General features: G+C 43.4%; 1 pseudogene; it reads left to right on the forward strand.

Annotated features, from left to right (window-relative positions):
• The first annotated feature begins 3,007 nt into the window (after positions 1–3,007).
• LOC123990797 lies at positions 3,008–7,625 on the forward strand (annotated as a pseudogene).
• Positions 7,626–12,760: the final 5,135 nt, after the last annotated feature.

Here is a 12,760-nt window from a genome sequence, read left to right on the forward strand (position 1 = left end):
AAACTGTTTTTTAATAAAGATTGTGACAAAAATCCTGAAAAAGGAGTTATGATTCTGATGTAGGTTTAAAAACAGTTGGAGTTAAGGTTAGATTTGATTAATGATGGGTGAAGAGTCGGGTAAACATTTATAATAATATTTTTATTTTGTAGATTTGAATGTATAATATTTGATCAAAGGGAGGATTGATAGAGGAAATTATAGTTGAAATGATTAATTATGTATACATTATTGATTAGAACCATTTATTCTAATATTATTATGTTATGGTATGAAAAGTATGGGTTCTTGGTTCTTGGCTGTTACTGAAAATGTAAGCAGAACGAATTAATTGTCTGTGCCTCTCGGGCGGTTTAAGTGGGAGAGATGCTATAGCTTTTCAGACAGATAAGAAATGTTTGGGTGGTGTTCCATTAGTGGAGAAAAGTATATCTTTTAGACAGTTTGGAATGTAGTTTTATGGGGGGAGTAGTAGGAGAGTCCAGACCTAAGAACAATGGGCTCTTGTGAGAATCGGAGAGAGGGTGGGAAACTGATGATGTCATGTTCAGTTTATAACCTGTGGAAAAATGTGTATGCAGGGAGTACTCTCTGGAATTAAACGCTCTTACCTGACTTTTAAGACTGGTCTCGATCTACTTCATGCATAATTAATGAACTTACACCTCATTAATGAATTAGAAACGAGTGCGAATTTGGTTTTGGCAACAAAATACATAGGAATCTAGAATTCCTCTATCACTCTGCAACTGGATCATGGACTTCCTGATGGGCCACCCCCAGGTGGTGAGGGTAGGTAGCAACATATCTGCCACGCTGATCCTCAACACTGGAGCTCCCCAGGCGTGTGTGCTCAGTCCACTCCTGTACTCCCTGTTCACCCACGACTGCATGACTAGGCATGACTCCAACACCATCATTAAGTTTGCAGACAACACAACAGTGGTAGGCCTGATCACCAACAACGACGAGACAGCCGCTAGGGAGGAGGTCAGAGACCTGGCCGGGTGGTGCCAGAATAACAACCTATCTCTCAACGTAACCAAGACTAAGGAGATGATTGTGGACTACAGGAAAAGGAGGACCGAGCACGTCCCCATTCTCATCGATGGGGCTGTAGTGGAGCATGTTGAGAGCTTCAAGTTCCTTGGTGTCCACATCAACAACAAACTAGAATGATCCAAACACACCAAGACAGTCGTGAAGAAGGCACGACAAAGATTTGGCATGGGTCCTGAGATCCTCAAAAGATTCTACAGCTGCAACATCGAGAGCATCACTGCCTGGAACGGCAATTGCTCGGCCTCTGACCGCAAGGCACTACAGAGGGTAGTGCGTACGGCCCACTGCATCACTGGGGCTAAGCTGCCTGCCATCCAAGACCTCACACCAAGCGGTGTCAGAGGAAGGTCCTAAAAAATGTCAAAGACCCCAGCCACCCCAGTCATAGACTGTTCTCTCTACTACCGCATGGCAAGCGGTACCGGAGTGGCAAGTCAAGGACAAAAAGGCCTAGACATCAGTTTTTACCCTCAAGCCATAAGACTATTTGCATTGTGTGCCCCCCCAACCCTTCTTTTTACGCTGCTGCTACTCTCTGTCTATCATATATAAATAGTCACTTTAACTATACATTCATGTACATACTACCTCAATTGGGCCGACCAACCAGTGCTCCCGCACATTGGCTAACCGGGCTATCTGCATTGTGTCCCACCACCCACCACCCCCTCTTTTACGCTACTGCTACTCTCTTTTCATCATATATGCATAGTCACTTTAACCATATCTACATGTACATACTACCTCAATCAGACCGACTAACCGGTGTCTGTATGTAACCTCGCTACTTTTACAGCCTCGCTACTGTATATAGCCTGTCTTTTTACTGTGGATTTATTTATTTACTTACCTATTGTTCACCTAATACCTTTTTTTGCACTATTGATTAGAGCCTGTAAGTAAGCATTTCACTGTAAGGTCTACTACACCTGTTGTATTCGGCGCACATGATAAACTTTGATTTGATTTGATTTCAAGACATATTTATTTTTTCATTGGACAGTGAACAATCTGTGTCCAGTTGTTTTAGGCCTGCCCAACTGGAATGTTCCCATTCCCTCCCCCACTCTGTGTACCCCATACATCTGCTTCTCTGGAGGTTCTGCCTTCACAGTGGGGGAAACAAGAGTCCCCCTCCTCCTTGTCTTTTTTAACTCAAGCATTCCACAGTTTCCCATTATCTGCATCTCCACCTTAAGGACCAACCGGAGTGTTGTTTGTGTCATGGTACTTGGTTGACTCAGAGGGAAGTCAACCCAATGTCACGCTCGTTGAAAAGAGTGGACCAAGGCACAGCGTGTGTATAGTTCTACATATTTATTTCGGTGAAACTTTTTTTTAAAGAAACCAACAACGAAACGTGAAAGTAGTGGTGCACATGCACAAACACAAAACAATATCCCACAAACACAGGTATGAAAAATTTGATCCCTAAATATGATCTAAATATGAACCTAAATATGATCCCCAATCAGAGGCAACGATCACCAGCTGCCTCTAATTGGGAATCATACAAAACACCAACATAGAAATATAGAACTAGAACACCCCCTAGTCACGCCCTGACCTACTACACCATAGAGAACCAAGGGCTCTCTATGGTCAGGGCGTGACAGTACCCCCCCCCCAAAGTTGTGGACTCCGGGCGCAAAAACTGAAACAAAATGGGGGGGTTAGGGGGGTGACTAGTGTCGGTGGCGGCTCCGGTGCGGGACGTAGCCCCCCCCCAGACTCCGGATCCGACCATGGCGCCGGGCTGAACGCCATGCCTGGACTGGGTACCGGCGCAGAGGAGGACTTCGGCCCTGGACCTGGGTTGGATGCCGTGCCTGGACTGGGCACCGACGCAGAGGAAGGCTCCGGCCATGGCGCCGGGCTGAACGCCGTGCCTGGACTGGGCACCGGCGCAGAGGAAGGCTCCGGCCTTGGAGCTGGGCTGGCCGCCATGCCTGGACTGGGCACTGGCGCAGAGGAAGGCTCCTGCCCTGGAGTGGGAATGGACACCGTGCCTGGACTGGGCACCGGGGCAGAGGAAGACTCCGGCCTTGGAGCTGGCACCGGAACTACCGGGCTGGAGAGACGCACTGGAGGCCTGGTGCGTGGAGCCGGCACAGGTGGCACCGGACTGGTGACACGCAATTCAGGGCTAGTGCGGGGAGCTGGCACAGGACGTACCGGACTGGGGAGGCGCACTGGAGGCCAGGTGCGTGGAGCCGGCACAGGTGGCACTGGACTGGTAACACGCACTTCAGGAAGGGTGCGGAGAGCTGACACAGAACTCAACCGGCCTGCTGACAGGCTCTTCAGGTCGGATGCCGTGTGGAACACACCTACATGACATTTCTCTCATCTCTCTCCCTCTCCCAACTTCTACATCGCCTCCCTGACGGTCTCTTGCTCTTCAGGGTGAGTACGGAGAGCTGGCACAGATGGCACCGGACTGATGACCCGCTCTTCCACTCTCCGCTGCTCCGCCGACCACTCCTCGTGCCACCCCCAAAAAAATCTTGGGGTTTCTGTGGCTGTGGTCCCCGGTGTCGTCACTGTCCTTCCACCTTCCTTGGTGTCTCCTTCCAAGGAATGATCTCACAACCTCCCATAATTCCTTCGCAGGTCCAAAACTCCTGCACCTCCGTCACACGCTGCTTGGTCCTTGCTTGGTGGGATATTCTGTCACGCTCGTTGAAATGAGTGGACCAAGGCGCAGCGTGTGTAGAGTTCCACATCTTTATTTCGGTGAAACTTCAAAACAAAAACAATAAACCAACAACGAAACGTGAAAGTAGTGGTGCACATGCACAAACACAAAACAATATCCCACAATCACAGGTGGGAAAATGGCTACCTAAATATGATCCCCAATCAGAGGCAACGATTCCCTAATTGGGAACCATACAAAACACCAACATAGAAATATAGAACTAGAACACCCCATAGTCACGCCCTGACCTACTACACCATAGAGAACCAAGGGCTCTCCTTGGTCAGGGCGTGACACCCAATGGGCCTGGTAAACAAAGAGAAGAAAAGGACTTGTTCCTTGTTCAGATAACCTAGTCTTCCCTTTGTCTGCTCAGTCGACTGGAATGTTTGCCTTGGCTTTGAGTTCTACTGTTTTTTTTTTGTTGTAACAGTTGGGATAGCCATTGAGATGGAAATGAAGTCAGAGGAGCATTGGGACGGATGAGGGTACTAGGGTAGGATTCAGGTCTCATGGTGCCAGTGAAGGTCAGGGCAGGTCAGGTCAGGTCAGCCCTCATAACAGACATAACACTTGATATAGTAGTAAGTTATGGGCTATCCTTATGCCACACAGCTAGTGGAGTTTTGGCAGCACTTTTACATGAAGGTGCCCTTACACCACACCTTTGTGACGTTTCTGTTGAAATGGATTTAGCTGAGAACAATAGCAATGCAAAGTTTGATCTTAGGGGATACTTTCACATAAGTAACAAGCATTGTAACAACCAGATTTGATATAGGTTAAAGATCCGTACTGTGGTCTTTTAGTTGAGTATGGCTGATATATTGTATCACCATATGTGAATGTATACAGTATCCGGTTTACATTTCATATTTATCTCATCTCTTTTTTTTTCAGGATGTGAGGATTGTGAGAGCTCTGATCCTGGGCCGGAGCGTGGCCAGAACCAATACCAGGTGCTGTGCTTCATCTCACGGCTCAATCACCACCAGATCACCCCCACTGAGTCCATGGCCCGCCTCAGACAGGTGAGCTGCTGTAACAAACCACCACCTTCCCTCATAATCTGGGCCATCATTCCCATATAGGGTATAGGAGGTAACAAGGGACAGGTTTTGGATGTGGAGAAACAGTACCAATGGTGTTATTATAAGAGACATTGTGTCACAATAACATGTTATACAGATGTCAGATCTTAACTTGATCCTTCTTTTGTCGCAGACAATTTCCCTGCTGCATCAGGAAATTGGAATGCACCTCGTGAGTCTTTGAGATCAGGGCAAATAATTGTCTCTCTTGTTTGCTCAAACGCTAGGCCTAAGTCCTATTACTGCAACATTCAAATGTACAAAAATGTATCTGAAATGCAGCCATACACATCAAAAACTGTTGTTTTATATAGCTTAATAACACAAGATCGATATTAGCAATACTAGGCTATGACATGCAAGTGTCCAGTGTATCCTAAGGTAAACATGTTGTTCAATTGTGGTCTAGTGGTTAGGGCCGCTGCCTTCAGAGCACACATATAGGCCTTCCGTATCGCTGTTGATTGGATTCTGGCCCACAACCTTCTGGCAAAAATAACTCAATCCCCCCGATTGACTTGATTTAGTTACACATTTCAAATATCTTGATAATAAATGACCATACTAGACACTTTTGAATGACATACATAGGAAACAAATAAAATAATAACAGTAGGCTACACCAATATTAGTTTCCATTCATACAAAGTGTCAGGTAATTGCCATAGAGTTGCCTTGTTAAACAATGTTCACGTTTTATAGTTAGGCTATGTATAATTTGTCAATATAGTTCTGGTCTTTGGAGTGGATTGAAAGCTTGTATAATGTGTCTTTAATATTTCATTTCGTAAAGTTGTCAAGATGTTTATGCATTTGAGCCTATCCATAGACAATCTCGTTGAGCTCAGATACTTTTCTTTGATGTGTAAATGATCAGAATATTAATTTTACTTCTTGAAAACATTGAAATAAATGCAACTAACTTGTGGAGCCGCAGTGTGCTGCTTAGACAAGCACTGAGAACACTAGGAAGAATACTGATGATGCATAGGCGAGTCGTTTTAATTATTTTCCTCAAACCATAGCCCTAACCTTAACCAATCGGAATTAACGCCTAAACTTTGAGTTGTTTCGGTTTTAACCTTGTAACCACATGGAATTAGCCGTGTAACCATGTGGAATGAATGTGTCGAAAATAAACATCCATGAGTCAAAGTGCAGTGGGCCGGATTCAAACTCATGACGACTCTGACATATGTGTGGCGGGGTCAGTGGCTGCAAACACTGGACCACATAGGCACTGAGGAAACCAATCATTTATTTTGCCTAGTGCTTGCCTTCAACAAATTATAAAACAATTGATAAAAATAAAAAAAATCCAGAATTAAAAATACAAATATGTAAATGTATAATAATCCAGATAAGAATTAATATGAGACGTGTTATAGCCTTCATAAGGTATAAAGTAGGTATGGTGTGTGTAACAATATAACTTTAATCCGCTCTGCACACATCAACAGTCACCCTCGAAGCATCGTTACCCATCGCTCCACACGTGTGCAGAGCGTCCCTGGTTTGCAGAGCAAGGGGAACCACTACTTCAAGGTCTCAGAGCAAGGGACGTCACCGATTGAAACGCCACTAGTGCGCACCACCGCTAACTAGCTAGCCATTTCACATCGGCTACATGTGCATTGTATACAAACACCGCTTCCAGTTGCCCCTTGGCGCCGAATCTAAATATTTCTTCATATATATAAATCCTATATTCAAATCCTCCTGCTGCGGGACTATTTTCCTCCTGCGACGAAAGGGGTCAAATTAAGATCTGACATCTGTTGGGTTAGTTTCCCTGACACAGATTAAGCCTCATCCTGGACTTTCAATAAAGTATCTTCGTTGAGCATGTTTCTTCGTTGAGGACTACCAACCCATCATGTAAAAATGTAATTGTAGTAGGCCATTCAAATGTTCCTTATTGCACAATGTTATCTGAATTGTACATGTTTCTTTCTTTCTTTTTTACATTTACCACCAATCTGTTTGAACCCTAACATAAAGGTCGTGGAGCTTACTTCCATTGGTCAATGTATTACACTATCACTACTAGTCCTTATTTATAATATGGAGCTGTTCTGTGTTGGGATTCTACAGAGGAACCCCAACTTGGTCCGCAGGGCTGAGGAGAGGTGTGGGGTGGAACAACTCCACATGGACATGGTGGTGAACATGAGTCGTGCAGGGCACCTCAACACACTCATCCACAACGTGTGTAAGGAGGCACACGAGGGGTTTTATACCCAGACAGTCGACACCAAGCATTGGCTGGATAAAGGTACGTTTGGCTTCCATTCAGATGCTCTATAAGTATTTGGGTGTTTAAAGAAAGGAACCTCTTCATTTTATCTATCATAGCTTTCATTTCCATTGTGTTGCATAAGGTTCCCTATGCTTTTGGATGTATGTCTGCACAGCCATAGAGTTCATTGCAATACATTTCAACAGACATTCCTTTATGGAAAGTCACAATTTAAAATATCTCTCTCTCTCCGGGAATAGAGGCCATTGAATTTGAGGCCCTGCCCCAAACAGCAGACGCCCCTGGTCTGCAGTGATGCCCCTCCACTCTGGATCTGTGACAGCCCTGTGTCTGCAGTTATTGCCTGTGTCTGGAGTGGCTCCCCTGCCTGCTCAAATACTGCCGCAGCCGGTTGGACGTGGCTGGAAGGTTCAACCCCTATAAGTGTGGCATCAGGAGCTGCAGCAAGGGCTACCACTTCGACTACTACGTCCCCCATAGAAAGCTCTGCCCATGGAACGAGGAGACCTAAAGCAGCCTGTTTGGCTCCTGTTTCTTTCTAGAAGGCGTTGGATTGAGGTCATGGCTTTGTGAAGGCCACTCCAATACCTTGACTTTGTTGTCCTTAAGCAATTTTGCCACAACTTTAGAAGTATGCTTGGGGTCATTGTCCATTTGGAAGACCCTTTTGCGACCAAGCTTTAACTTCCTGACTGATGTCTTGAGATGTTGCTTCAATATATTAACATAATTGTCCTACCTCATGAAGCCATCTATTTTGTGAAGTGCACCAGTCCCTCCTGTAGCAAAGAACCCCCACAACATGATGCTGCCACCCCCGTGCTTCACAGTTGGGATGGTGTTCCTCGGCTTGCAAGCCTCCCCATTTTTCCTCTAAACATAACGACGGTCATTATGGCCAAGCAGTTCTATTTTTTTTCCATCATACCAGAGGACATTTCTCCAAAAAGTACAATCTTTGTCCCCATGTGCAGTTGCAAACCGTTGCCTGGCTTTTTTATGGCGATTTTGGAGCATTGGCTTCTTCCTTGCTGAGCGACCTTTCAGGTTATGTCGATATAGGACTCATTTTGCTGTGGATATGCAGTAGATACTTGTACCTGTTTCCTCCAGCATCTTCACAAGGTCCTTTGCTGTTGTTCTGGGATTGATTCGCACTTTTCGCACCAAAGTACGTTTCATCTGTAGGAGACAGAACACGGTATGACGGCAGCGTGGTCCCATGGTGTTTATACTGGCGTACTATTGTTTGTACAGATGACCGTGGTACCTCCAGGTGTTTGGAAATTGCTCCCAAGGATGAACCAGACTTGTGGAGGTCTACAATTCTTAGATAATATCTTTTGATTTTCCCATGATGTCAATCAAAGAGGCACTGAGTTTGAAGGCAGGCCTTGAAATACATCCACAGATACACCTCCAATTGACTCAAATGATGTCCATAAGCTTATCAGAAGCTTCTAAAGCCATGACATCATTTTGGGAATTTTCCAAGCTGTTTAAAGGCACAGTCAACTTAGTGTATGTAAACCTCTGACCCACTGGAATTGTGATACAGTGAGTTATAAGTGAAATAATCTGTCTGTAAACAATTGTTGGAAAAATAACTTGTGTCATGCACAAAGTAGATGTCCTAAACGACTTGCCAAAACTATAATTTGTTTACAAGAAATTTGTGGAGCGGTTTAAAAACTAGTTTTAATGACTCCAAACGTAGTGTATGTAATCTTCCAACTTCAACTCTATGTGGCCTTAGAGTGAAGGAACAGACCTGCCTATTGCCGACATAAGTCTAACCGTGGAGTTAGACATTTTTCATTTACACAATTTCTTGTTGTGGGACAGAGGAGTGTCTCTTGACCTACCACCAAGGTGTTTGGATTCAACCAGACAGTAGAGCATGTACTTTAATCGTACAGCTATACAGGAGCCCAACCTAGAAGAAAGTGCCAATGCTAGCATGGATGAATGTTTTGACCTAAGATGGTGGATAAATTAATATGTCTTACTGAGGCAGTTTACCGTTGGAAAACAATGGTCACGGTTCCTGTCTGTGTAAGTGTGTGTTCCCTCTCTCACGTGAGCATGCTTTCCTGCGTGAAGCCAGTGGTTCTGGTCTACTTGTTGTCCTCTCCCCGCTCTCCCCAACCGCCCGACCAGAACATTTTTGCCAGTGAGATGTCTCTCCTCTGGGGCACCCCCCCTGCGGGTCAGGGGCAATAAGTAGAGTAGCCCCACCCGACCCGAAAAAAATGAGGGAGTGGGGTGTCTCGTTTTCTCTACTGTCTCTGTTTTGACTTGGTGCCATCTGTTAAAGTGCTGTTCAGTGCCACCTAAGGGTGAGACTGTGAATGGTGGATCTGCTTAGAGAAAACAGACACTCTTTTTATATAACACTTTGTTTTTACTTAACTGATGCAGTTTTAATTTAATTTAGGGATATTCTGTTAAAAAAACTAGGATATTGAAACAATCCAGTGTGTAACCAATATCCACTCATTCTTACCTTGAACTATACTCTCTTCGACTGTCCCCATAGCAGAACACCTTTTAGTTCCAGGTAGAACCCTTTTGGGTTGTGTGTAGAACCCTCTGTAGAAAGGGTTCTACATGGAACTCCAAAAGGTTTCTATTTGGAACAGAAAAGGGTTCTTCAAAAGGTACTGCTATGGGGACAGCCAAATAACTATTTTAGGTTCTAGATAGCACCTTTTTTTCTGAGTGGAATATTTGTCTGGCTGGGAGGCTTTTGCCATTGCTGTCAAATGCATCAGCATGTAGCCTAATCTCTGCCTTGCAACTTCAAATGCAGAAACTGACTTCAGTCGGGTTTATATTATAGGTATAAGGAATAAAGTAGAGTTCACAGATTAACTGTGAGTACTGTTCTCTCATATTCGTGGTGGTATGAGATATTCATCAGGCAGCTTACATTTTAATTTTTTATTTTACTAGGCAAGTCAGTTAAGAACAAATTCTTATTTTCAATGACGGCCTAGGAACAGTGGGTTAACTGCCTGTTCAGGGGCAGAACGACAGATTTGTACCTTGTCAGCTCGGGGATTTGAACTTGCAACCTTCCGGCTACTAGTCCAACGCTCTAACCACTACCCTGCTGCCACATGTGGGAACCTTTCACATCCAGTTCTTTTTAAGACTTTTTTTTTTATCCCTCTTTGATCAACAATATTTTCTCAGGTTTACCATCTTGTTGTGATAGACTGAAGAAAGAAACTAGTGGACTATCGTCCTTATATGTCCAAAGTGCCAGTGATTAAGCTTGTGCTGGATATTGCTGTTCCACATGTTATTATTACATTATGCTAATTATAGTCCATCTATCTCTGAGGGATTAGATTTTACAAACAAAAGTTACCTAATGCATACACACAGTAGCAAAACATGAAACTTTATTTTTGAAATATGTAAACCATTGGATGTAAGTGCCTTAACTTTTCACTGTGTTATTTGATTTTAAAGTAATTCTATGGTTTAAAATGTTTTATGAAAAAAAGAATGCATTGAAGCTGTTCTGGTGGCTCATGGTGGCCCAACACCCTATTGAGACATTTTATTTTGGCTTTTCCTTTATTTTGGCAGTTACCTGTATGTTCCATCCATATAATGCACAAACATCCATTGTGGAGTTTGACTGCCCTCTGGTGATGACTGGACTGAAGGTTGCCTGACTAAATAAATTTCGGAGAGTTTAACAGCTGTATAATAGCTTTAGCCTGTAGCTCAGTTAAATATAAATTATGCTGTTAAACTGTCTTAAACAAACATTTAATATCTAGCAGTTTGATTAAAAACACCATTTGACCAGATTTGCCGACAACCACATTTCGTGGTCCACATATAGAAGTAATTTTGTGGGGGGAAACTAATTCTGATTGGCTGGGTCTGGCTCCCCAGTGGGTGGGTCGGGCTCCCAAGTGCACTCCCAGGCCCACCCATGGCTGCGCCAGTGGTGTAAAAATACTTAGGTCATTTTTGGGGGTACATGTACTTTACTTTACTATTATTATATTTGACTACCTTTAACTTTACCTTGAAAATATTGTACTTTTTACTCCGTACATTGTCCATGACACCCAAAAGTACTCGTTATATTTTGAATGCTAAGCAGGACATGAAAATTTTAGTTATTGTAGGCTCAGGCTGGTCACTGGAGCCAAAGCGCGCTGCTTAGACAAGCACTGAGAAAACTAGGAAGAATACTGATGATACATATTGTAAGCAAGTCGTTTTGTATTATTTTCCCCAAACTATAGCCCTAACCTTAACCACTTGTAATTAATGCCTAAACTGTAAACCTTTGAGTTGTTTCTGTTTTAGCCCTATAACCACATAAAATTAATGCATCAAAAATAGACATCTGTGAGTCAAAGGGCAGTGGGCTGAATTCAAACCCATGTCGACTCTGACCTATGTGTGGCAGGGTCAGTGGCTGTAAAAACTGGACCACATAGGCACTGAGGAAACCAATCATTTATTCTGCCTAGTGCTTGCCTCCAAGACTTCAACATCCAGCTTCATCACGTGCGGGATCGTCTGCTACCAGCCACCCGGACAGCTAATGAAAAGCACCATTTGACCAGATTTACATTTTGTGGTGCACATATAGAAAAACACATTTCTTCCCCTCCCCAGTGGGTGGGCCTATGCTCTCCCAGGCCCACCCATGGCAGTGCCCCTTCCCAGTCATGTGAAATCCATAGATTAGGGCCTAATGAATTTATTTAAATTGACTGATTTCCTTATATCAACTGTAACTCGTTAAAATCGCTGAAATTGTTGCATGTTGCGTACTGTCTACCTGTGCCCTAAAAACTTACTTCCTGTTTCCTAACAATATTGTTGTTTGATCAGTGTCTATGAACTTGATGTGGACAACAATAATATATTAGTCTAAATAATACATTTTGCATCACTTGTCTTTCTATCATTGACTCACGGTTTTACTTTTCAATCGTAATTGGGTGTGCCGAAATAGGCTTTTATTTATTTATTTTATTTGGGAATTTACCATATATGGTAAATTCACCTATGGTATGTGCATACGCATGTGTGTGTTTGTCTTTCTGTAGGAACAAAGTGTGAAGGAGCGTATCCAATGGCATGAAAGACAGTTGAAGATGCTGTTTCAACAAGCCAACCAAAGAGAGGAGTAATCAGCTGTTTACTCAGTCATCTGTGCCATTCTCCCTCTGGACATAAATCTTATCTTTATGTGTCTTAAGTTTGATCAACTTCATTTGCATAAAGGTCTTTGTGTCCCATGCCTTCTTTTCTTTATGCTTAGATGTCATTCAGGCAGACTATGTCATTCAGGCAGACTATGTCATTCAGGCAGACTATGTCATTCAGGCAGACTATGTCATTCAGGCAGACTAAACCAGTATCTAAACTTTGGTTGTTGAATCATCTTTTCTTTATGTTTTGATGTCATTCAGGCAGACAGACCTGAGGTTGTTGCATCTCAAAACATGCTAGCACAATATAGAAACAGATGAGAATACACTTGAACCAAACCTGTCATCATGGTTTATACATTAATAAAATGTTATACATGCCTATGAATTGTAACGCTTGTAAATGCACATGTTTATAAATATTTACAAATAATGAAATATAAATGTATTT

Source organism: Oncorhynchus gorbuscha, linkage group LG02 (genome assembly GCF_021184085.1).
Source record: "Oncorhynchus gorbuscha isolate QuinsamMale2020 ecotype Even-year linkage group LG02, OgorEven_v1.0, whole genome shotgun sequence".
Classification (NCBI taxonomy): Eukaryota; Metazoa; Chordata; class Actinopteri; order Salmoniformes; family Salmonidae; genus Oncorhynchus; species Oncorhynchus gorbuscha.